This window comes from Ailuropoda melanoleuca, chromosome 9 (genome assembly GCF_002007445.2).
Source record: "Ailuropoda melanoleuca isolate Jingjing chromosome 9, ASM200744v2, whole genome shotgun sequence".
NCBI lineage: Eukaryota > Metazoa > Chordata > Mammalia > Carnivora > Ursidae > Ailuropoda > Ailuropoda melanoleuca.
In genome coordinates, this window is record NC_048226.1 from 92,671,412 (window position 1) to 92,697,312 (window position 25,901).

A 25,901-nucleotide genomic window follows, 5' to 3' on the forward strand; every position below is an offset into this window, starting at 1 on the left:
TGTCCATCTCTCACCCATCTATTCATCCAATCAGCCTTTCCCAAAGGGCATGACCAGTACATATTTTGTGCCTGGCCAGAAAGAGAGCATTTAATAACATTTTATGTCACGCATATATATTTTATCATTGTCATGTGTATACGGTAAGTGACACTGATTTGCTATTTGTGGTAGTGATACAAAAATTTTGGGCTCAGATTTCTTCATATACAAGCGGAGCGTCAACCGAAATAAGAACATTGAACGAAACCACAGCACAGGGTTATAAGGATGTGGCAAAAATCTTAAGGGTGGCTCAGGAGTGACTAAACCTTGAGGAGTTCCGCATTCAACAAATATTTATTGATTAGAGACAGTTCTGGAGTTAGTACAGTCCAAGGCGAAAAGCACCCATAAGGAAGTTACATCTTTTCAAAGTTCCTCTTTGTCCACAAACTGAAATTTTCACTCATGTTGTTTGTCAGTGGTACAACCCTATTATTTGTTAATTTGCTAAAATCAGTCACTGTAGGGCACTGAATTGTGCCCCGGCCCCATACTCATGTGTTGAAGCCCTAACCCCCAGTACCTCAGAACAGAACTAATTCGAAGATCGGGACTTTAAAGAAGTTAAAATGACTGTGTAAATGTGGCCCAAATACAATCCGACTGGTGTCCTTATAAGAAGAGATTTGGGGGAGCGCCTGGGTGGCTCAGTTGGTGAAGCATTTGCCTTTGGCTCAGGTCATGATCTCAGGGGAGCCCACTTCTCCCTCTCGTCCCCGCTCGTGCTCAATCTCTCTCTCCCACTATCTCTCTCTCTCTCTCTCAAATAAATAAATAAAAATCTTTAAAAAAAAAAAAGAAAAAGAACTGTGAGAAAACTGATTTCTGTTGAAGCCACCGGTCTGTGGACTTTCCTACGGCAGCCCCAGCAGACTGAGACAGTCACTGTACTTGGCATGTTTTCACGTTGCTCTCGATGCGCGGGTTTAGATGTGAGCGCGGAGACGTGCGGGCACCTCTCCCGGTAGACGTGGGGCCAGCGTGTGAGCAGAGAGGACCTGAACTGTCCTTGATCAGCATCACCCGTGAGCAGGCTGGTCTAAAAAGTCAGTGCCTGGGGCACATTCACAGGAGTGGAGGTTCTGAAAACACACATCTTCCCATAATGTCATATTATTTTACAATCTAGTCAGTACTAGTTATTTGCTAGTCTTAAGTAAAATATCTGACAGTTGTTTCCATGGATTCTATGAATGAAACCTCGAATGTTCTCCCTAAAAGTGGCCAAAAATTCATGCATTTTGTGCTGTTTCATCCATACAAACTGCACTTGTGTCCACATGGGGCAATCAAGTGTCCACCTTCTGGTTAGAAAAGGAGTCCCTGATAGCAGGTGAAGGTCTTTGCCCACACCCTTAAATAGAGTTGTCCAGTTCACCATGTGAAAAGAACACCACTATATGACCTACAGCCTCTGCCTCATGAACTTTTTATCTAGCAGAAGAAACAGACAAGTGAAAACTTCCAGTGCCAGGCACGATGGAGTAAGCAGAATGCAGCCTATCTCTCCCACAATTTGGAACTAAAAACTCTGCAAAGTCAAAGCTGATTGAACCAAAAAGAGAAATAGAAAAGTCAGCAACTACATTCTAAGATTCTAATACCCATCCCTCAGTAGTTGATAGAACAGGAAGGATACAGGAGATGTGAAAAACGCTATTGACCAACCGGACCCAGGTGACATTTACAGAACACACAACCCAGTACCAAGATGACTAAAAAAAAAAAAAAAAAAAAAAAAAAAAAAGACAGCAAAGCTAGTAAGTTGGCAGGAGCCAACAGTCAAATCCTGTGCTTTTACCAACACAGAAATCAGACACCCTCATGGGGCCGCGGTGAGAACGAACTGGATCATGCTCATGACCCTGTTTTAAAAGGCTGAAAACCACCAACTCAATGTAATGATTAATCACTATTAGTAATATCAACATCCAAGATTATGAATGTGAGTACTTACAATGTTCAGATACCAGGACATACCACATACGTTTCTTTTTTGACCTAAATTCTTGTTTAACAGAGAACATTTTAAAAGCCAGTCACTTCATTGTTTCCTGAGTACTGAGATAAACACACACACATTCACACTCACGTACACATATGGTGCGTATCATACATATATCGTGCATGAAGACACTTAGAATAACTCCAAACACATAAAACACTAAAGCTACTATATATTTACATATAAATATACACATAATTTATTACATATTAATGAACACATGCACAAAAGTTATATACATTTGCAACGATGCCACCTTAACCTCACAACACAGCCAATTACAGGTTCATAACAGTAACGTCAGCTTATATTACATATTAACTTATAATTTGCATGGCAATTTCATATTCACCATGTCATTTTAGGTTCTCAATTGTCTTACACTGTAGTAGGGCTAGAAATCATCACAGCAAAGCAGAATGGGACAAGCATAGGTTCTAGAGACAGGAAGATTTGGTTTGAAATCCTAGCTACGTCTATTGCAGAAGCAAACTCACAGACATAATGATAATAAAATGTGGGAAGCACGGTGGGAAGCTGAAATAGGTATTAAGAAGCCCAACTTTAGGTGCCTGTGAGGGACAAGCAGTGAGGACTGCCTGGAAGAGGTACCATCTGGACTGTCTTAAAGAAGTGACTGACGTAAAAGTCATGGATCCCAGGAAATCAGAACCACACACAAAAGCATGGTGACTAGACAGCACCTTCATTCACTCCTCTTCCTGCTCTTGAGTCCCCAACCTGGGACCTCTTCTTGGGTCTGTACATGCTATGGACTGAACTGTGTCCCCCCAAAATTCCTATGTTGAAGCCCTAACACCCAATATGACTATATTTGGAGATAGGGCTTTTAGGAAGCAATACAGTTAAATGAGGTCATAAGGATGGATTCCTAGTCTGATAGGACAGCACCCTCATAAGAAAAGAAAGATAACTCCCTTCCCTTCTCCCTCCCTCTCTCTCTCCCATGCACAGGCACCTAGGGAAAGCAAGAAAACGACTGTCTGCAAGCCAGAAACCCCACAGTGCGAACACCCTGCTCTTGAACTTCCAGCTTTCAGAACTGTGAGAAAATAACGTTCTATTAAGCCACTTCCTCCACAGCATTTTGTTATGGCAGCCCGAGCAGACTTAGACATCCACCCCCAGGCCCTCCCTTGGTTATTTCACCGCTACTTATTTTAATTATTGCCTCCCATTTTAGAAATGGTCTCTCTCTTCCACTTTAGTCCTAAATGTCCAGCTGCCAGATTGGATGGCCAGCCAGCACTCGCAACTCAACACAATCTACGATGGGTTTCCCACCTTTGTCTCACTCCAGATCATCGTCCTGACTTCTTTAGTTAAGAACACCACCATCCTTCTAATCATCAAGAGGCTAAACCTTATTGGCTCTTCCCTCTCTCCTTCATCCACCATATTCTTCTATAGTTCTTCTCGCTGTAGCTCTTCTATAGTTCTTATATATAAAAACCTCCCTGGTCCCTTAAAAAGTTAAAAATTGAACTACCCTATGACCCAGCCATTGCACTACTGGGTGTTTACCCCAAAGATACAGACGTAGTAAAGAGAAGGGCCATATGCACCCCAATGTTCATAGCTGCATTGTCCACAATAGCCAAATCATGGAAGGAGCCGAGATGCCCTTCAACAGATGACTGGATTAAGAAGCTGTGGTCCATATATACAATGGAATATTACTCAGCTATCAGAAAGAACGAATTCTCAACATTTGCTGCAACATGGACGGCACTGGAGGAGATAATGCTAAGTGAAATAAGTCAAGCAGAGAAAGACAATTATCATATGATTTCTCTCATCTATGGAACATAAGAACTAGGATGATCGGTAGGGGAAGAAAGGGATAAAGAAAAGGGGGGTAATCAGAAGGGGGAATGAAACATGAGAGACTATGGACTATGAGAAACAAACTGAAGACTTCAGAGGGGAGGGGGTGGGGGAATGGGATAGACTGGTGATGGGTAGTAAGGAGGGCACGTATTGCATGGTGCACTGGGTGTTATACGCAACTAAGGAAGCATCAAACTTTACATCGGAATCTGGGGATGTACTGCATGGTGATTAACATAATATAATAAAATAAAATTTAAAAAAAAAAAAAACCTCCCTAATTCCAACGACTTCATTAAAGCCTTATTATTGTTCATTGCTCACCTGTATTAAACACTGGGCTGCATTACCAAGAGCTCTTTTTGCAAAAATGGCAGAAATTCCAGGTTAAGCTACTTTTACCAAAGAAGATAGTTTGTTGACTAACAAAACTGAAATGAAGGCTTCAGGCAAGGCTGAGTCCAGGGCCTCACTGTTACCAAATACCACTCTCCACAGTTCTGCTTTAATTTGCTGAGTTGACCTCACTTTCAGTCAGGCTCCCCTCATGTAAGGGCAAACACAGCTTTGGGCTCACATCCTACCACTTGGCAACACCACTGATAACAAGGTGCCTTGTCCACTGTTCCAGCAAATGTCCTGCAAGTGATGATTGTGGTTTGAGAATAATGTGCTGTGTGTACCCTCAATAGTCAGACCCAGTCCACTGACCCCAGCCACAGGGTGGGGGAGTCCCATCCAAATCAAAATGACTATGAGTGGGAGGGATGGTTCCCCAAAGCAACACTGAGGAACTGATACCCTAAGGTAAGGAGCGTTAACTAGATAGATAGATAGACAGATAGATGGATAAATAGATAGATAAATAGATAGATAAACAGATGGAATAAAACATCTGTCCTGTATGCCTCTTAATTGTATTTCTTAATTCCAACATCATTCCACATCAATTCATCTTAAAACTATCTCTGACCATGTCTTTCCTCTGTTCCCAAGCCTCTCATGACTCCCCACTGAAAGCCCTGCAGGGTCCAGTGATGGCAATTCACAAGCACAATGGGAAATTTCAGAGCCCTCCTTGAATAAGAGGAAGAAACTTGGAAAGAGATGAAACTTTCATGACAGCATCACTGGGAGGGAGAGTGGGAGGGAGAGCGTTACGGTTTTCACTTCCTGTGGTCCCATTGGACACCTTGGGCTGGTAGGGCTCGTAAACAGGTCTGTGACATAAAAATCCACACATCCAAGATGGCAATCCCAGCAAAGCATCCAGAAACTCGGATTCTGGCGGCCCTGGGTTCCCTGTGCACCTGTCAGAACCCTCGCCCAACTTCTAGAGTCCTTTTTCCCTCCTCCTTCATCAGGAGAGCTACACTTTTTCTTTCCTCCTCATTACGTCATGAGACCCACTAGAATGTAATACTATGAGGACAGGGAATAGATCAATTTTATTTGTGTCTCTATTTCCAGAGCCTAGCTGAGTACCTGGCAAGTTGTACCCTTAATAAATATTTATTGATTGAATGAATGAATCAGAGGGCCCAAACATGATTATTCTTTTGCACTTTGACAGCACTTCATCCAGACTCTCGTGTATGGCACGTGCTCAATAGATGTTTACCGGATCTAATTTATTTCAAAATATATAAAAAAAGATCCTAATCAGATTTTCTTGTTTGGGGCCAGTGCAAATTTGGGGAAGCAGCTGGATTTGAGTTATCTCTGTGCCAGCATCCCTAAAATTTACAGCCTCTAATCATAAAACTGTAGAACGTTCACAGATGTGAGGAACTCACTCGCAAACAAGCCATGTTCTATTTTGTGTCGTTCTTGCTTCATTGCAAGGGCTGCTGAAGCAAGTGTTAAGGACATCTGAAAACAAATGTTATCTTTCTTCGATATAAATCATGTCATTTTTCGCCATCTATACAGAGGAATAACAGCCACGTATGCACATCCCTCACCTCCCCCTGCCCTTCAGGCAAACTCAGCTCCTTCCAGGGTTTTCCCACCTCGATGCCCACCCTCGGCCCTGCCAGGTGGCCATCCGGGCTCAGCATCCAGCAGTTTCTCTTCTGCTTGGGAAACCCAGTGAATTTTAATGCTATTGAGCAACTCAGCTCAAACACTCCTGGTGTGAACTGAGTAAAGCTCTGGTTGCTAGGCAACCGTTACAAAAGAAGAATTTCCAAAAAAAAAAAAAAAGTGACCCAGAATACACTTGAATCAAGTACAATTGCACACTTAATTTGCAATTGGTTGGAGTGCACCCTCACCTTGGTTAGATGGTCTATTTCTTGGTTACTCTAGGAAATAGCTTTTTAAATTTCTAATGAAGCTGAAAGTATTTTTGACTCCTCCCAGAGACCCAATAAAGAAACAAAAAAAAATGTTTCAGTGCTGGGATTCCTGGCAAGTAGTGGGTGCTCAATAAATATTTCTTGAATGAATGAATGAACAAATGAATGAATGGATACGTGGCCATAAGGGCCTGCTTTTGCATCCGGAGGAGTCATCACCTCAGAAGATATATACACACACAGTTATATATTTATGTGATGGTTTTAAAATAAGTCCACAAATTCTTTGGTCTTCCTCCCCTCAGGAGATGAAGCAGGAGTGGAAGTCGGGCTTAATGACTAATTTCTAACAAATACAATGTGACAGAATTCACAGCATGTGACTCCATCATAGAAAAAAACTGGAACTTTCTCCTCTCTCACTCTCCCTCTGTCTCATCACTCACTCTGGGGAAGCTACCTGCCATGTCCTGAGGACACTCAAGCCATCTGTGAAGGGGCCCACGTAGCAAGGAGCTGAGGCCTCCTGCCAAGAGCAACGTGAGAGAATCATCTTCAAAACAGATTCTCTGGCCTCAAGCAAGCCTTCAGATGACTGTGGCTTCTGCTAATCTCCCAACGCAATCAGAGACCCCCCAGCCGGAACGACCCGGGGAAGGCCACTGCCAAACTCCTGACCCATGGGAACAGGGAGATAGAAATTAAATGTGTCCTATTTTAAGCCACTATGTTTTGGGGTGACTTGTTATGCGGCAATAGATAATCTCTTTCTCCTTTGTGGACACCACAGCGGATTAAAATAGAAACTCCTTGAAGGCATCTTGTTCACTCTTGTGTCCCCAACACCAGGCAACTTGTGCGCATTCAGTAAACAATGGGGAGCAACTCATTCAATGCAAGCTTGTCCCTAATCCTTTACGGAAACCTATACATACAGAGTCACACACCAAAACAGGAGCCTGCTTCACCAATAAAAGAGACTTTCAAACAAAGAACCATTAGAGAGCTTAATTACTTAAAAAGGATCTATTAACTTGAATTTTATAGAAAAAGAAAGACTATTAAAAATTTTAGTGAAAAGAAACTATTAGAAACTATGGAAACAGTGCTGTTAGAATTTGCATACTCCTCCTCCCTTACTAGGGTGGGAAGGAGCTGAATCTAGAGGGAATATAAGGCATATAAGGAATGCAATGTATCCAAGGTAAGAACAATAGCACAGCACGGGACAAAGGGGGAACGGTGGGTCTCAGATCCCACTTGGGGATTTTCTTTCTTTCTTTTTTTTTTTTTAATTTTATTTTATTATATTGTGTTAATCACCATACAGTACATCCCCACTTGGGGATTTTCTTGTCGTTCTCCTGAAGCAATGTCAACAAAGGAGTTCAAGGATACAAAGGCCAGTTGAACAGGAGATCCCTCCAGTACTTTTCTGTCTTGACCTGCTGTGATGGGAAGTCCTCCTGCCTGTGCTCCAGGCACTCCTAGGAGACAGGGCACACCTGCCCTCTGCTGCCCCAAGAGAACTAAAGAAGAACACCAAGAGGGCCCACATTCAGCCTCACACGCTCCCCATTTCCATTATCACAGGACATTATCAGTTTTAGGGCAGGCCATACACCTCTGCAGAAACAAGAGAGGGTGACTAACGGTAGCAAATCACGGCCTTATTTCCTCTGCGACAATTAGGGCCATGCAGATTAAAAGCAAGATTTGCCCTAGATGCCAACCTCAGATGATTGAGGGCTAACTATTCAAATGCAAAGACCCACTGATGTTTGCGTTTCTTTTTAACAACTGATACTGTGTACTTCGCCACATGCTGTGAAGCAGGCAAGGAAAGAAGTATCTAGCCTGGAGTTCCAGTTACTTATCACTCCACTCCCACAGGAGGGGACATTTTTAAATATGGCCAATTGCCCGAGAATACCTAAAAATTAAAATAGTAATTTAAATGTCCCAGACCAGAGAATCCCACTCTTCTTGTCATGCACTGCTTTTGAGTCTTCCCAGGGCCACAATATCAAGTACAAGGCAGGCCTCCCAAACTCAATGTGTTACTGTTGCCCTTCGTTATTTCAAGGAAAGCTTACTGAGTATCGGCTATGTGCCAGGCACTGTGGTAGGTTCTTGACATACATCATTTAATTTGGTCCAATCACACTTCAATAAATGAGAAATATGAAGCTCAGAGAAACTGAATTCTCTCCCAGAGGTCACAAAGCTAGAGAAGTGTCAACCGCAAACTCAGATTCTTGCAGCTGTCCCCACTAACCAATCAAAACGCTCTACTAAGTGTCTGAAGACAAGCTTTGTCTCCATCATGATAGTGAACCCCACACTGTCGCCCCCTCTCCTTTCACATGTGTTGACCAAGCTTCCAATATTTTCAGAGTTTAATTGCTTGGCTGAATTTATTTAAAAATAATAATATCCCTGCTTATTAAGAGACATTCAACACTCTTAATTTGGGCTTTGGCTCAGCATGAAACAATCAGATTTATCACAGAATCCATAATGATCCCGGCACAAGCTGCTGACATTTTACTAAGGTATAGCTTTTCTGAAACATTGAACATAGCTCTAAATTCCCCGTAATTCAGATCTTACCTCCCAGAGATCTTTAAGGGAGACATTTATAATACAATCAATATAGTGTTTAAGAGGGAGATTCTATTTTGAGTATATAAAAAGAACCCAGTGTTAACCCCCTCTGACATTGCCCCATTTCTCCCAGCCTATTCCATGTTAACCCAGCAGGGAGGAAGCTGGAAGGGGAAGGAAGGGAGAAGTGGGGGAGGGGAGGCAGCTGACCAGAGCTGGAAGAGAGGAGACTACCAATCATTCCATAGGTTCCAAAGCAAAGAAAGGCAAGAGTGCCTGGCATCACCAACCCAGCTTCCTGCTGCTTGACAATGCTGCCACCTTCTGGCACAAAGTGAAAATTCATGAGAAAATACTACCATTCACTACTACCTACCGTTCCATAGATGAGCCAACAAAAATGTGATCCCTATAGACCAATAAAGCAAGAAGAAAAAAAAAATTACCCCCAACGCATTCCTGGGATCTATTTAAACTAGAATTAAGTATCTTCACTTTTCAGGGTCCTATCTTTTCAAATATACCATCTAGTGCCCAATCAGAGAAACTTCTTTAATATTCTCCCAACTCCCATTCATGCCCCCCTTCCAATCCATTGCCCCACCCAGCAGTCCCAGCCTCCAGTGACTTTTCATTTTACTTGGGGACACACTTGTTGCTCTGGCCCATGAGGGATCCCAAGCTGGCCGCCTGCAAGCCTAATTGCAGCAGCTCCGTGTGTGTGTGTGTGTGTGTGTGTGTAGACAGCAACATTTTCAAGTGTTTTAAGTGGGGCACTCCCTACCTCCTCAGCTGCCATGGATATGCACACATCTTCACACCCCTGAAGTCAGGAAAGCACACTCAGAAATCCACGTCCTCCCAGAACCTCAAAATGTGCCCTTATTTAGAAATAGATATACTTGCAGATATACTCAGTGAAGAAGGGGTTGCATTTGGATTAGACTGACTAAATCCAATATGACTGGTGCCCTTATCAGAACAGACGTAGTGACAAAGACACACAAGAGAGAAGTCATGTGAAGACAGAGGCAGAGAATGGAGTGATGGATCTTCAAGCCAAGGAATTCAAAAATTGCCAGCAACCATCAGAAGCTAGAAGGGGCAAGGAAGGACTCTCCCCAAGAGCCACAGAAGAGCGCATGGCCCTACGGACACCTTGATGTCAGACTTCTAGCCTCTAAAACTATGAAAGGAAAAAAACTACTGTTGTCTTAAGCCACCCAGTTTATGGTACTGTTAACAGCAGCCTTAGGAAACTCATACAGTATTTGTTTTCTGTATCTTCTACTAAAATAAAGACCCCTGAAATAAACCCTCACAAACGTGGTCAAGTTATTTTTGACAAGGGTGCCACGAGCATTCGGTGGGGGAAAAAATCATCTCTTACACAAAATCAATACACAAAAACCTGTTGTGTTTCTACACACTAATGACAAACTATCAGAAAGAGAATTAAGAAAATGATCTCATCTACAATTCCATCAAAAAGAATAAAATACCTATGAATAAATTTAATGAAGGAAGTGAAATATCTGTACACTGAAAACTATAAGACATTAATGAAAGAAATTGAAGAAGACACAAAAAATTGGAAAGATATTCCACACTCATGATTGGAAAAATTAATATTGCTAAAACGTCCATGCTATCCAAAGAAATATACTGATTCAATGCAGTCCCTATCAAAATTCCAATGGCATTTTTCACAGAAAGAGGACTAACAATCCTAAAATTTCGGTGGAACCACAAAACACCCCAAACAGTCAAAGCCATCTTAAAAAGAACAAAGCTAGTGGCATCATGCTTCCTGATTTCAAACTATATTACAAATCTATAGTAATCAAAATAGTAGGTATTGGCAACAAAACAAAGCAAAACAAAATAAAAATACAGACACATACATCAATGAAACAGAATAGAGAGCCCAGAAATAAAACCAAGCATATATGGTGACTAATTTACAACAAAGGAGCCAAGAATACACACTGGGGAAAAGGCAGTCTACAAAAAGGCTGGGAAGCACATGCAGAAGAATGGAACTGAGCCACTATCTTACACCACACACAAAAATTAACTCAAAATGGATTATAGACTTGACTGTAAGACCTGAAACCGTAAAAATTGTAGAAGAAAACAAGGCGGGAAGCTCCTTTCCGTGAGTCCTGGTGATGACTTTTTAGACTTGACACCAGAAACAAAGGCAACAAAAGCAAAAACAAACAAGTGGAACTACAGCAAACCAAAAATCTTCTGCACAGCCAACGAAACCATCAACAAAATGAAAAGGCAACCTACCAAATGGGAGAAAATATCTGCAAATCATATTTCTGATAAAAGGTTACTATCCAAAATATATGAAGAACTCCTACAACTCAATAGCAAAAAACCAAACCGTCCAATGAGAAAATGGGCCGGTGATCTGAAAAAACATTTCTCCAAAGAAGACATCCAGATGGCCAACAGGTCGGTGCGTGAAAAGATGTTCAACATCACTCATCATCAGGGAAATGCAAATCAAAACCACAACGAGTTACCACCTCACTCCTGTCAGAACAGCTATGGTCACAAAAAAGACCAAAAAAACAAGTACTGGTGGGTTTATGCACTGTTGGTGGGATGGCAAACTGGTATGGCCAGGATGGAGGCTTCTCCAAAAACTAACAGTGGAACTATCATATGATCTAGGAATAGATCTGAGAATTCACCTAAAGGAAACAGAAACACTGTGTCGAAGAGCTATCTGCACCCCTTTGTTCATTGCAGCATTATTTACAATAGTCCAGCCATGGAAACATGAGTGTCCACTGACAGATACATGGGTAAAGAAGTTCAAGAAGTTGTGGGACACACACGCATGTGCACACGTGTGTGTGCACACACACATACGAATATTACAAAGCCATAAAAAAGGATGAAATCCTGCCATTTGCAACAATATGGATGGACCCGGAGAGCATTATGCTAAGTGAAGTAAGTCAGACAGAGAAAGACAAATACTGGATGATCTCATTTATATGTGGAATAAAAAAAAAAAAACTTCACATCAAAAGAGATCATATTTGTGTCAACCAGGGATGGGGTTGGGGGACAGGTAGAATTACAGGTTTCAGCTATAGGATAAACAAGTACTAGAGATGTAACGTACAACGTGACAGCTATGGCTAACACCACTGTATGGTATTTTTTAAAGATTTTATTAAGTAATCTCTATGCCTAAAATGGGGCTCGAACCCACAACCCCAAGATGAAGAGTCGCATGTGCCACTACTGAGCCAGCCAGGAGCCCCTGTGTATGGTATATTTGAAAGTTGCAAAAAGAGTAAGTTTTAAGGTTTCTCATCACAAGGGGGAAAAATGTGTTTTTCTCTTTTCTTTTGTATCTATAGGAGATGATGGATGTTAACTAAACTCAGTGTGGTCATCATTTCATAACAGATGTAAGTCACGTCATTATGCTGTATACCTTAAACATATACAGTACTGTATGTCAATTAGATCCCAATAAAACTGGGGGAAAAACTGTCAAAATTTAAAATAAGAAAAAAATATTTAATGCATAAAAGATTTAAATAAGTACTTCACCAAAGAAAATCCATAGATTGGGGGGGGGGGAGGCGAGCACAGGAGATGATGTTTGACACCACCAGTCATTAGGAAAAGCAAACCGTAGCCACAATGAGATACCACGATGCAGCTATGAGAACTGCAAAAATCAAAACACATGACAAGGCCAAGTGCTGTCAAGGGTGCAGAGAAAACTAGAACTCTGTTGGGAACGCAAAATACTGCAGCTGCTTTTGAAAAACAATTTGGCAATTTTTCGTGAAGTTCAAGAGGACAGGCCATACAGCCCAGCAGTCCAACTCTTCAGTGTTTACAAGTGAAATGAGAACCTACGTTCGCAGAAAAACGTGCACAAATGAGTCTTTACGAGAAGTGCCAGAAACCGGAAACAAGCGAAATGTCCCGCACGGGTGAGCAGGTAAGTGGATCCTCAGCAGCAGAGAGGAAGACACGCAAGTGATACACCGGGCAGCACATCACAAGGTGAGACGATGAGACGGGAGACCTGAATGCACGATGCTAAGAAGCCAACCACCGAGGGGGGCGCATACAGTAGGATCACATTTACCAGCCGAGGCAGAAAACCAAGCAGTGGTTATGAGGCACTGAGGAGACAGGGTGATTACAAAAAGCCACAAGGATCCTTGGGGAGGGTGGTGACACAACTGTATGCATTTGCTGAACCTCATAAAAAGCACAGAAAGGGTGTATTTTAGATTATGTAAATTATATCTCTATGCAATCCAATTCCTGCTCATCCCTCCTCTACTGCTCAGAGCGCTTCAGTGAGTCGCTACTGTCCTATTAGCAGGGTTTTCAAAGACAGGCCGCAGACAGGTCAGGCCCCTGCCTCTCGTTCCAGCCTCATCCATCATCAGGCCTCTCCGCCTCCACCCACACGGCCTTCCACACATTTCCCTTATCTTTGCATTTATCCCCCCGCCCAGATCACCTAACGCCTCATCCCTTGATTTCAGCCCCCTTCCCACAGCCCAAGGAAATCTCCCACCTCCAGGTCGGCTCTGCACTGCACTGCGCATGCTTGCGCACCCTCCAGCCTTCCGCTTTTCAGGGCGAGCCACGCGCTTGGTGGTGACAGGTGTCTGATTATTGGAATGCTAATTTTAGAAAACAAGTGATTGTAAGTACTTTCTCTTCTCTTTGAAATACATATAAATCCTTTTGAAAACAGCGTTAGGACTCAGGAATGCTTTCTCCAGAACCTGAGAACCATTCTTTGAATGGTAAAAGTGAAGAGGCATCACCCCTCCCCGTTCCTGCGGAAGGGCAGGAGCCTACATTCAATGGGTACCCTGCTCCAAGTTGCAAATCTACTTCCTCTCGTAAAAATAGGAGAAGCGTGTTTTTCTTCTAGGTAAAGCTAATTAGCTAACACAGGTGGTCACCCCAATTACCAGGGAAAGTCAGGATAAATAATTCTGTGTGAAAGATGGTGCTGTCAAGCCTGCTTCTTGGAGGACTAGTTATCATTTATCTTGCAGTATGTATGAAATTGGCTCTATCTATCTGTGTGGCTACATTGAAAAGTGAGATTTCTTTGTCTTTGCAGTCTCCGGATGGGTTGTGTGATGTGCACCACACGCCAGTTTAATACTGACTCAGTAATGACACTCTCTTGACTACCTTCGTGGGCAGGTTTCTTCGCTTGGGAGAAGAATTTCTTTTTCATCACCTTTCCAACAGCTGAATCTCAATAAAGGCATTCTAATTTCCTCCAAAGTTACACAGCAAGTGCTATAGCAACTTATCGAGCTGTTCCGCACATTATTTTCCTTTTTGATCTGTTATGAGGATTAAGTCAGCTCCAGTAAATCCAGTGTTCATTGCACTGGGCCATCATAAAGGTTCACTCTCTTCACCCTTAGGCCTCAAGTGTGTCCACACGCCCCACTCGCCTCCCAGTGGCCAAGAAGTGACCTGCAAGCACAGCTGTGAGGTTGACCTTTTGTCTCATTTCATTTAGTTCACGCCTTCCAACATTTATGAAATGTGATATTCTGGAAAATGGTGCTCCATTTTCCTCCTTCCTAAATTAAAAGCACTTCATTATCCCCCACAACCCTTAACAGCACTACCTGCTCCTTTTGCCCTCAGCAGAGTCTCTGACCTATGTCTAAAGTGTGAATCCCATCCTCCTCCCTACCCCTCAGTAGAGAGCTGCTTTGGGTAAGGCTGGTCTTTCTTCAGAAGCAAAGTCCACTGACAATGTGTGGTTGGAGAGGTTAGCCCCTTCTACCTACTGCCACTGACAGGAGGTAAGTGACACCAGGATGCTCCTCCGACAAAATGTTGCCATAAGGATACTATAGTGTGTGTGTGTGTGTGTGTGTATGTGTGTTTGTGTGAGAGAGAGAGACAGTGTGTGTGTGTATGTGTGTGTGCCTGAGAGAGAGTGTGTCTGTGAGAGAGAGACAGTGTGTGTGTGTGTGAGAGTGTGTGTGTGTGAGAGACAGTGTGTGTGTGTGTGTATGTATGTGTGTGAGAGAGAGACTGTGTGTGTGTGAGAGTGTGTGTATGTGTGTGTGAGAGTGTGTGTGTGCCTGAGAGTGTGTGAGAGACTGTGTGTGTGTGATGTGTGTGAGACAGTGTGTGTGAGTGTGTGTGTATGTGTGTGAGAGAGTGTGTGTGAGAGTGTATGTGTGTGAGACAGTGTGTGAGTGTGTGTACGTGTGTGTGAGTGTGTGCATGTGTGTGAGACACAGTGTGTGTGTGTGAGAGTGTATGTGTGTGAGACAGTGTGTGACAGAGTGTATGTGTGTGAGAGTGTGTGTGTGTGTGAGACAGTGTGTGTGTGTGAGAGAGTGTGTGTGAGAGTGTGTGAGTGTGTGTGAGAGTGTGTGTGAAAGTGTGTGTATGTGTGTGAGAGAGAGACAGTGTGTGTGTGAGTGTGTGTGTGTGAGTGTGTGTGTGTGAGAGAGTGTGTATGTGTGTGAGTGTGTGTGAGTGTGTGTGTATGTGTGTGTGAGAGAGAGAGTGTGTGTGAGAGAGAGAGTGTGTGTGTGTGTATGTGTGTGTGTGGCGAGGGCATCCCCTGATCCCTGGGGAGCTGGGCCCCACCTGCATCAGGCTCACCTCTAACTGGGACTTCAATTCGGGAAGGGACAGGCCAGGGACTCTGAGCTGGTTGTGCCCCAGCACTCACCATTCCACCCAGCTCCTGCTTGCTGTACATGGTTCCCTCCTGTGGAGTCAGAGCCCAGAGCGTAAGTGTGCTGGGGGCCCGAGGCTAGTGAGGGAGGGAGAGGTGTAGATAAAACCCTGCGTTTTGCACCTAGGGCATTATGTCTGCAATTTTGTTTGGGACCATGCTGGTATCTCCTGGGCTTTGACTCCAGGTTACGGGTTACCTGGGGGAGCGCCCTGTGGCTCCCCCAAGTGAGCTGCTGAGAGTGGCTTGAGTGAGTCCTTGAATGAATAGAGATGGTGGGATTGGGGCTGTACTTTGCCCAGTGCTAAGGACACCTCTGCTCTGGGTCCCCCTTTGTCCCTCTCCACGTGGCAGACTGTCTCTGTATCTCCCCCTAGCAGGGTTTCAGGCCGTGGGTGGTGGGATGTGTGTGCCCCCACAGCTGGGAATGTCCTCAGCCGTCTCCATGAATGGGCAGAGCAGGGAGTGGGTGCGTGCCGATGCTCCTTCCCCTCTCAAAAGCTGCTCTCTCCTGAGGCATACAAAGGCAGGGCTCATACTTCTGAGGTCAGAGACTCCTGCTGAGGACACCAGGAGACGCTAGTGCTATAAAGCTCATGGTAAATGAAAACGTGCTGTATATTTAGGGAAGGGGGAAAAAACAACACTTAATATTTTGTAAATGTTGACAAGCGTGAACTGAAGCAAGTTAAAGGCTCTCACACAAGTGCCTGCAAGTCACACCAGGTCCACTAGGGGGAGAGTGGGACTTGCTGTTTACACATTCCAGGCTTACAGGGAAGAGAGGAACCTTTAGCATGGCCCAGGGCAACAGACCTTGGACTTAAAATGAACTACTGTAATCATCATGACAAATCAGACAGGAACCTAAGAGTAGAACAGTTCAATAACTTGTCACAGCACTGGCTGTGCAATTTCAAAGAAAATCAGACTCTCTCAGCCATCTTGTCTGTAAAATGGAAATGAGCCCTTCTCTCCAGAGTGGCTGAGAAGTAGCAATGAGTCTGGTGATGTGACTGACAAAAGTCATCCTCGCCCTCCCCACTTCACCTGGATCCTTCCCAGTGACCTGACAACTAGATCAGGTCCCTGACCTCTCATAAAACCTTTCCCCCAAGTGTCCCCTCCAGTTACCCCCTCTTCCCAACCACTGTCCCCTCACAGACCACTTCCATAAAGAACCATCTACACACTGAGCGCTCACTCCTCCCTGGTATTCACACCTCTACCCATCAAAGGCTGTCCCCCAGTGACTTTACTCCACGGATGTCACCAAGAGCACACACACTTGAGTACTCCGTCCTTGGAGCTCTATACTAGGACACCCTGGTCCTTGGGGTCTTTTTTATGGGATCATTTCTATTCTGCCTCCTTCACAGGCTCTGGTCCCTGGCCCAACACTTAAATCCTACTGTTAGGCAAATTCCAGGTCTCAGCATTTCTCACATGCAGTGTGGAATCACCCAGGAAGAGAGCAGGACTGGGAGCAGAAACAGGTGAGGGAGGACACCTCAGGAGAGTAAGACAAAGGGCACCAGACAGACAATCCTATCCAAAGAAGGAGGGACAAACTGTCTCTATACCTTAGAGACAGTTCTCCCAATGTCAGAGAGCACAGTGAACAACCAAGGTGCTTGGGCAAAAGACAGGCTCCAGGGTCCTCTTTAGAGTCAGGTCAGGGGTTCTGAGCTTTAGCCAGCATCACGGGGGACTATGATGGGAGGGGTCCCCAGGCCACACTGAGAAGAGCTGCCACAACTGGCCTGGAGGAGGAAGTCTGGGGCTGCAGGTGCAGGGATATGAAAGAGTCCAGCAGGAGTAACCTCAGCTGTCCTGGCCTGACATCTTCCCATCCAGATATTCTCATCACAGATTACGACAAGGAGAAAATCTTTCCAGAAGATGAGCTCCAGAGCCGGGCAGGTCCTCTGCCTAGATGCAGGGCCCACTGAGCCCTGACCTTCATTTGGGTTCAAATGGAAAACCTGTGTGTCTCCCCAGCCCCAACCCAAGGGCACTCTAAAGGCCCACAAAGTGCTCTATACCATCAGCGGCAGAAGGGCCTGAAAGAAAGTTCGGTACGTGTGAAAAATTCATGTGGTGGTAGGAGTGGTGGCAGCGTTTGCAATTAGCAAGTGAAGGCCTCACTGAGACGGGACATTTGAACAAAGGCTGGAACTGGAACAGGGTGGGGAGCAGTGAACTACGTGGCTCTCTGGGGAAAGGATTACAGGCAGAGGAATGAGCAAGCGCAGAGATCCTACAGGAAGAAATACCTGGCATGAGCCCAGGTACAGGGCCTGAGAGAATTCATCAGAAAGGGGGGCAGGTGGGGGCGGGGACTTGCTGGTCATTGCGAGGACTTGGTTTTTACTTGAAGTGGGACTGGCAGCTGTTGGAGGGGGCTGAGCTCAAGAGTGACGGATGGGATGCATCTTTTGAAAAGATGCCTGTGTTTGCTGTGTTGACTGACCACAGACACAGTTGGGCAGGAAGAGCAGAAGTAGGGAATCTAGTTAGGAGGGACTGCAGTGACCCAAGTAAGAGCTGATGGGGGATGGGGCCAGGGTGCTGGCACAGGAAGCCATGAGAAGTGATTGGGTCCTGGTCTGTGTGGAAGGTAGAGCCAACAGCTACAAAAAGAGTGGGGTGGCGAGGTGGCCCCCAGGGCTGCTCAGAGCTCTGACACTCAGAGTGAGTCAGGAAAGCGCCATTGTACATCAGCAGAATCATTCTGAAATGGGTTGTGTGTGAGAGAGGGAGATGAACAAGGGAGCAAGGCAAGATGGAGGAAACAGGAGTCCTGGCAAATGAAGGGGAGCCAACTTGGGGATCCAGAGAACCGATTCTGTCTACATGTGTCACTCATCGTGATCTCAGCGAACTTGTAAGGACAAGGTTATTTTCCATGTCTCTCTATTTTTTGATGTTTAAAATGTGCACTGCCTGTCTCTCCACAACTAAAGGTAGTCTCTGTGCTGGGGACTCTCTTACTACCCTCCGTATTCCCAGCACTAACATTGAGGCAATGTGCAGCAAATGTATACCGGGAACCTAGAAACTGCAGCTGGTACTCAGTAACTGTTTGGGGACTGACTGCCTCAGTGAGAGAGAGCTTTGGGCAGCCTTAATTATTCCTCAGACAGTGGGGAGAGACTGTGGGAGACAGCAGAGAGGAGGAATAGGAAAGTGGGAGACAGAGAAGCAGGAATGAGTCAGAGAAGTGGAAGGAGGGGGTAGGAAGGGGAAAGAAGGGGAGAAGGGGAAGGGGGGGAGGAGAAGGGAAGGGAGAGGGGGAGAAATGGGAAGGGGGAGTAGAAGTGGGGAAGGAAGAGAAAAAGAAGGGCGGGGGATCAGGGGGAGGAGGAGGAGAGGAGGGGGGAAGAGGGGAGAGGAGGTGGGGAGAAGAGATTTCGTGAAAACCTGTGAAAAAGGCTAACCTGGAAAGGTAACCTGGAAAATTTTGAAGATGGTAACGTGCTGTGCAGGGGCCACCACCTCAGTCTCCATGTGTCATCTTAAGTAGATGGACATCACTACTCTTGGCCACTAATGCCTGGGATAAAAGCTTCCTGATGATAAAGGGCAAAAATCCAAGAATGCTGTTATGAGGTGTGGCAGGAGTAAAGCGCAGCCGCTAAAGGGGAGAAAACAAGGGAGTGCTATCTACACACTTAGGATTCCTTTAAGAAGGAATGTGGAGCTTTTTCTCAAGCTTTTCTCATGCTTTTCTAGAGTGCTGTCTCCCCAGCCCCGTGGATCCAGGAGCCTTACCTGCTGCTAGCTGCTCAACTTTCCCTTTCTGCCCTGCCTGGAGAGTGCCATAGGCTGCTCTGGGAGAGAGAACAAGGAGGCCGGTGAGTAAAGCTATCAGTAACTTAACCACAATGATCTTGGTTCTAGATCAGGTCAGTTCGCAGCCTAATCAAAAAACAGAAACAGAAAAACTCAGGGTTCACTGTGATGTGGTTTTGGAATGTAGGTGAGGTCTGGTAGGGTGGGGTCCGGAGCTGAGGACCAAGAAGAATTCTTGAGAAGTCTTTGGTGCAGAAAGGTGGTTTATTAAAGCACAAGGAAAGGACCCACGGGCAGAAAGAGCTGCCCTGGGCTTGTGAGGGGTGGCTGGTTATATACTATGGGGTTGAGGGAGGTAAGGAAAAAGGAAGGCTTTCAAAAGACTTGTCCTATGCTGAAGAGGACCTACAGGATACCAGAGGCCTCGCCACTGTCAAGTTAAGGTTGTTTTTCCCTCTAATAAGGCATTAAAATTAAGAGAATTGGGAGCTTCCAGGATGAATGTCATACAGATCCCACACAGGAGTGGGGGAGGACAGTTTGCAGGGTGTCAGCTTGGGCTTTGTCCTCAGCCAGCCTTCTGCTCCCTCATCATTAGCATTTCTTCCTAAAGTCCCCTTAATAAAGGCGAATTCCTGATAACAATATGCCAGTGTGTAGGGCTAAGGGATCTATCTTTGATACACATTTATCCAGGTCCATTCTCAGAAAATCTTTTGTTCCCATTACTTTCTGTCATCCACTGACCTCTTCCATGACCCACGCCAGATGGAAATGAAAGTCCTATCAAGCATTTTATAGGAACTGTTGAAAATTGTTTCTATTCAACCAATAAATATTTAATAGATATTCAATAAATACTCAAAAGCTGAATTCTATATAGCAGGGAAAGCCTACTCCCATTTCCTATCTGTGGTCTGCAAAATGCACTGAGCATTTTCTCCTATCCAGCTATTAAATATTCATTCATGTCTTCATCTCCAGTACACTGGTTTCAATTTCCCCCTCAACACACGTAACACATTACATCTCCAGGGCAGGTCTCAGCAACAAGCTCCAATCTATGTAACTGTTTGGGGGGTGGAGGATTCAGTGGGGTTTTCTTATGAGTCCCTTTTCTCCCTTTTTTCGGCTTCACTGAGGTGTAACTGACAAATAAAAACTGTGTATGTTTAAGGCGCACAACCTGATATCTTGATATACGTTGTGAAATGATGGCCACAACCAAGCTAATAAGCATATCCATCACGTCACATAATTACCTTTTTGTGTGTGTGGTGAGAACACTTAAGATCTATCCCTTAGCAAGTTTCAAGTATATAATATTGTTAACTATAGTCATCGTGCTGTACATTAGATCGCCAGGATTTTTTCGTCTTGTATAACCAAAACTTAGACCGACATTACCCCATTTTCTCTTTCCTCTAGCCCCTGGCCACCACTATCCTCCTCTCTGCTTCTATAGGCGTGGCTATTTTATTTTATTAACAACTGATAATCACTTTATTAAAAAGCTGATTGAAGCATCTGCAGTGGTGACTTCAACCTCAACTCCTGGCTCAATACTGATGGAAATAATCTGCTTAACGACCTCAGACGGACTGTGCAAATCAGTGAGTCTCTTGTGGAGCCTCATCTGCTAAGGGTCCCAAGTCTTAGAACTTTCACCACAAGGGGTTTTTCTTGTAGTCATTCTGAGTCTCGGTAGGCATCCTTTCACTCTGAGATTCTTGTCCTTTGCGCCCCTCTGATCACGTCAGTACATACCTTTTCCAAAGATTTTACGTTGTGGCTGGTGAGAGTAATTCTAATTCGGTGAATCTCCCCATCCGGTTCCATGGGTGTTTTCCCTGTGTCTTTAAAAGCCATGGCTGCAGGGCGGCTTCCTGACCAACTTGTTCCTCAGAGACAGCCAGCAGTGCTGGGTCAGGGGCAGGGGACTCCATGGTAGCTGAGGCTGCGTCTTCCTCAAAGAGCAGTGTGGCTATTTTAGATTTCACGTATGAGTGAGATCTTGCAGTATTTGTCTTTCTGTGTCTGGTTTTTTACTTAACATAACGTCCTCCAGGTCATCCATGTTGTTGCAAATAACAGAATTTCATTTTTTTAAGGCTTAAAAAATACTTCAGTGTGTGTGTGTGTGCGTGTGTGAATTCTACATCTTCTTCATTCATTCAACCGTCAATGGACATTTAGGTCATTTCCTTATCTTGGCTATTGTGAATAATGCTGCAATGAACTTGGGAATGCAGATAGCTCTTTGAGATACTGTTTCATTTCCTTTGAATATATGCCCCAAAGTGGGAATGCTGGGTTTTAAGGTAGTTCTATTTTTAATTTTTTGAAGAACTTCTATACTGTCCTCCATAATGTCTATACTAGTTTACATTCCCACCAACAGTATGCAAGAGTTCCAAGTTCTCCATATCCTCACCAACACTTGTTAATTTTTTGTCTTTCTTTTTTTTTAGAAAGCAAGAGAGAGCACTCAAGTAAGGGGGAGGGGGCAGACAGAGGAAGAGGGAGAGAGAAAATCCCAAGAACTCTCCATGCTCAGAGAGGAGCCAAAAGCGGGGGCTCGATCTCACAACCCTGAGATCATGACCTGAGCTGAAATCAAGAGTCAGACGCTCAACCGACTGTGCCACCCAGGCGCCCCTTAATTTTTGTCTTCTTTTAAAAGATTTTATTTATTTATTTGACAGAGAGAGAAAGAGCACAAACAGGGGGAACAGCAGGCAGAGGCAGAGAGAGAAGCAGGCTCCCCGCTGAGCAGAGACACCCCGATGTGGGGTTTGATCCCAGACCCTGGGATCGTGAACTGAGGCCAAAGGCAGACACTCAACTGATTGGGCCACCCATGCACCCCTTGTTTTTTTGATAATAGCTGTTCAACCAGATGTGACGTGACATCTCATTGTGATTTTGATTTGTATATTCCTGCTGATTAGTGATGTTGAGCACTTTTTCATATACTTGTTGGACATCTGTATGTCTTCTTTGAAGAAATGTCTATTCACATACTTTGCCCATTTTTTAATGGACTTATTTGGTTTTTGCTATTGAGTTGTGTGAATTCCTTATATATTTCGGATATTGACCCTTTATCAGAGAGATGATTTGCAAATATTTTCTCCTACTCCATAGGTTTCCTTTTCACTCTGTTGATTTGTTTCCTGTGCTAGGCAAAAGCTTTTTATAGTTCAGTGCAATCCCACTTCTCTGTTTTGCCTTTGGTGTCATATCTGTGAAACCAATGCCAAGGCCAATGTCCTGAAGCTTTCCCCCTATCTTTTCTTCTAGTAACTTTGGAGTTACAGATCTTATGTTTAAGTCTTTAATCCAGTCTGAGTTGACTTTTGTGAATAGTGTAAGATAAGGGTCCAATTTCATTCTCTTGCATAGACATATCCAGTATTCCTAGCACCATTTGTTGAACAGACCAGTGGTAAAGAGATTATCCCTTCCCCACTGGGTATTCTTGGCACTCTGTTGACAATCAGCTGACCATAAATTTATTATAAAGTGTGGATCTATTCTGTTCCTTTTGTCTATATGCCTGTTTTTATTACACAACCATACTGTCTTGCTTACTGCAACTTTGTAATATATTTGAAATCAGAAGTGTGATACCTCCAGCTTTGTTCTTTCTCGAAATTGCTTTGGCAATTGGTGGGGGAGCGGTGGTTCCATACAAATTTTATAATTTTTTTTTAATTTGGTAAAGACTATCATTGGGATTTTGATAGGGTTTACACTGAATCTGTAGGTCACTTTGGGTTGTATAGACATTGTAACAATATTAAGTCTTCTGATCCTTGAACATGGATGTCTTTCCATTTGTTTCTCCTATTTAATTTCTTTAATCGGTATTCTGTAGTTTTCAGTACATAAGTCTTTTACCCCTTAGTAAAGTTTATTCCCAAGTATCTTATTCTTTCTGGTGCAATTGTAAAGGGGATCATTTTCTGACTTTCCATTTCAGATAGTTTGTTGTTGGTGTATAGATATGCAACTAATATCTGTATGTTGATTTTGTATCCTGCAACTTTACTGGATTTGATTATTAGTTCTAACAGATTTTTTAATGAGGTCTTTAGAGTTTTCTGTTTATAAAATCATACCATCTACAAACAGGGACAATTTTCTCATTTCTGATTTGGGTACTATTCATTTTTTTCTTGCCTAATTGTTCTGGCTAGGACTTCCAGGAATATGATGAATAAAGCAGACACCCTTGTCTCATTCCTGATCTTAGAAGAATAGCTTTCAATTTTTTTTAAAGATTTTATTTATTTATTTGACAGAGAGAGAGACAGCCAGCGAGAGAGGGAACACAAGCAGGGGGAGTGGGAGAGGAAGAAGCAGGCTCATAGTGGAGGAGCCTGATGTGGGGCTCGACCCCATAACGCTGGGATCACGCCCTGAGCCGAAGGCAGACGCTTAACCGCTGTGCCACCCAGGCGCCCCAGCTTTCAATTTTTTTACTACTGAATATGATGTTAGGTGTGGACTTGTCAAATATTACCTTTATTATATTGAGGTACATTTCCTTTATAGTTTGTTGAAAGTTTTTATCATGAACAGTTATTGCATTTTGTCAAATACTTCTGCATCTACTGAGATGACTGTGTGATTTTCATTCTTTATTGTTAATGTGGTGTCTCACATTAATTGGTTTTTGTATTATTTTGTCAAATTTTGTTGAATCATCCTTGCACCCCAGAGATAAATCCTGCTTGGTCATGTTTGATCCTTTTAATATGCTGCTTTATTCAGTTAGCTAGTATTTTGTTGAGGACTTTAGAATCTATACTCATCAGGGATACTGACCTGTTCTTTGCTTTTCTTATAGTTTCTTTTTCTGGCTTTGGTATCAGGATAATGCAGGCCTTATAAAATTAGTCTGCCAGTGTTCCCTCCTCTTTAAGTTTTTAGAAAAGTTTGAGAAGGACTGGCATTAATTCCTCTTTATTTTTTTAATAATAATAATTTTTATTATATCATGTTAGTCACCATACAGTACATCGCTAGTTTTTGGTATAAAGTTCCACGATTCATTACTTGTGTATAACACCCAGTGCACCATGCAATACGTGCCCTCCTTAATACCCATCACCAGCCTATCCCATTCCCCCACCCCCTCCCCTCTGAAGCCCTCAGTTTGTTTCCCAGAGTCCACAGTCTCTCATGGTTCACTCCCCCTTCTGTTTACCCCCCCTTCCTTCTTCCCTTCCTTCTCCTACCAATCTTCCTACTTCTTATGTTCCATAAATGAGTGAAACCATATGATAATTGTCTTTCTCTGTTTGACTTATTTCACTTAGCATTATCTTCTCCAGTCCTGTCCATGTTGCAGCAGATGTTGAGAAATCGTTCTTTCTGATGGCTGAGTAATATTCCATTGTATATATGGACCACAGCTTCTTAATCCAGTCATCTTTTGAAGGGCATCTCAGCTCCTTCCACCATTTAGCTATTGTGGACAATGCTGCTAGGAACATTGGGGTGCATGTGGACCTTCTCTTCACTACATCTGTATCTTTGGGGTAAATACCCAGTAGTGCAATTGCTGGATCATAGGGTAGCTCAATTTTTACGTAGGAGGGATCCCCTTTCTCCACATCCTCTCCAACAATTGTTGTTTCTTGCCTTGTCAATTTTTGCCATTCTAACTGGCATAAGATGGTATCTCAATGTGGTTTTGATTTGAATTTCCCTGATGGCTAATGATTTTGAACATTTTTTCATGTGTCTGTTAGCCATTTGTAGATTTGAATTTCCCTGATGGCTAATGATTTTGAACATTTTTTCATGTGTCTGTTAGCCATTTGTATGTCTTCATGGAAAAGTGTCTGTTATATCTTCTGCCCATTTTTTATTTGTTTGTTTCTTGTGTATTGAGTTTGAGAAATTCTTTGTAGATATTGGATACCAGTCTTTTATCTGTAGTGTCATTTGCAAATATATTCTCCCATTCCGTGGGGATGGATGGTTTTTTTGACTGTTAGTTTTTTTGACTGTTTCCTTGGCTGTGCTGAAGCTCTTTATCTTGATGAAGTCCCACAAGTTCATTTTTTCTTTTGTTTCTCCTGCCTTTGGAGATGTGTCATGAAAAAAGTTGCTGTGGCTGATGTCGTAGAGGTTGCTGCCTATGTTCTCCTCTAGGATTTTGATGGATTCCTGTCTCACATCAAGGTCTTTCATCCATTTGGAGTTTATCTTTGTGTATGGTGTGAGAGAGTGGTCAAGTTTCATTCTTTTGCATGTAGCTGTCCAATTTCCCAGCACCATTTATTGAAGAGACTGTCTTTTTTCCACTGGATGTTTTTCCTGCTTTGTCAAAAATTAGTTGCCCAAATTGCTGAGGGTCCATTTCTGGGTTCTCTGTTTTGTTCCATTGGTCTATGAGTCTGTTTTTGTGCCAGTACCATGCTGTCTTTAATTCTTCTTTAAATGTGTGGTAGACTTTACCAGTGAAGGCTGGGACTTTCTTTGTTGGAAACGTTTTGATTACTATTTCAATCTTCATACTAGCTATAGGCCTATCCACAAATTTTTA

General features: G+C 43.5%; 1 pseudogene; it reads right to left on the reverse strand.

Moving 5' to 3' along the window:
- Positions 1–20,837: 20,837 nt before the first annotated feature.
- LOC100464889 lies at positions 20,838–21,208 on the reverse strand (annotated as a pseudogene).
- Positions 21,209–25,901: the final 4,693 nt, after the last annotated feature.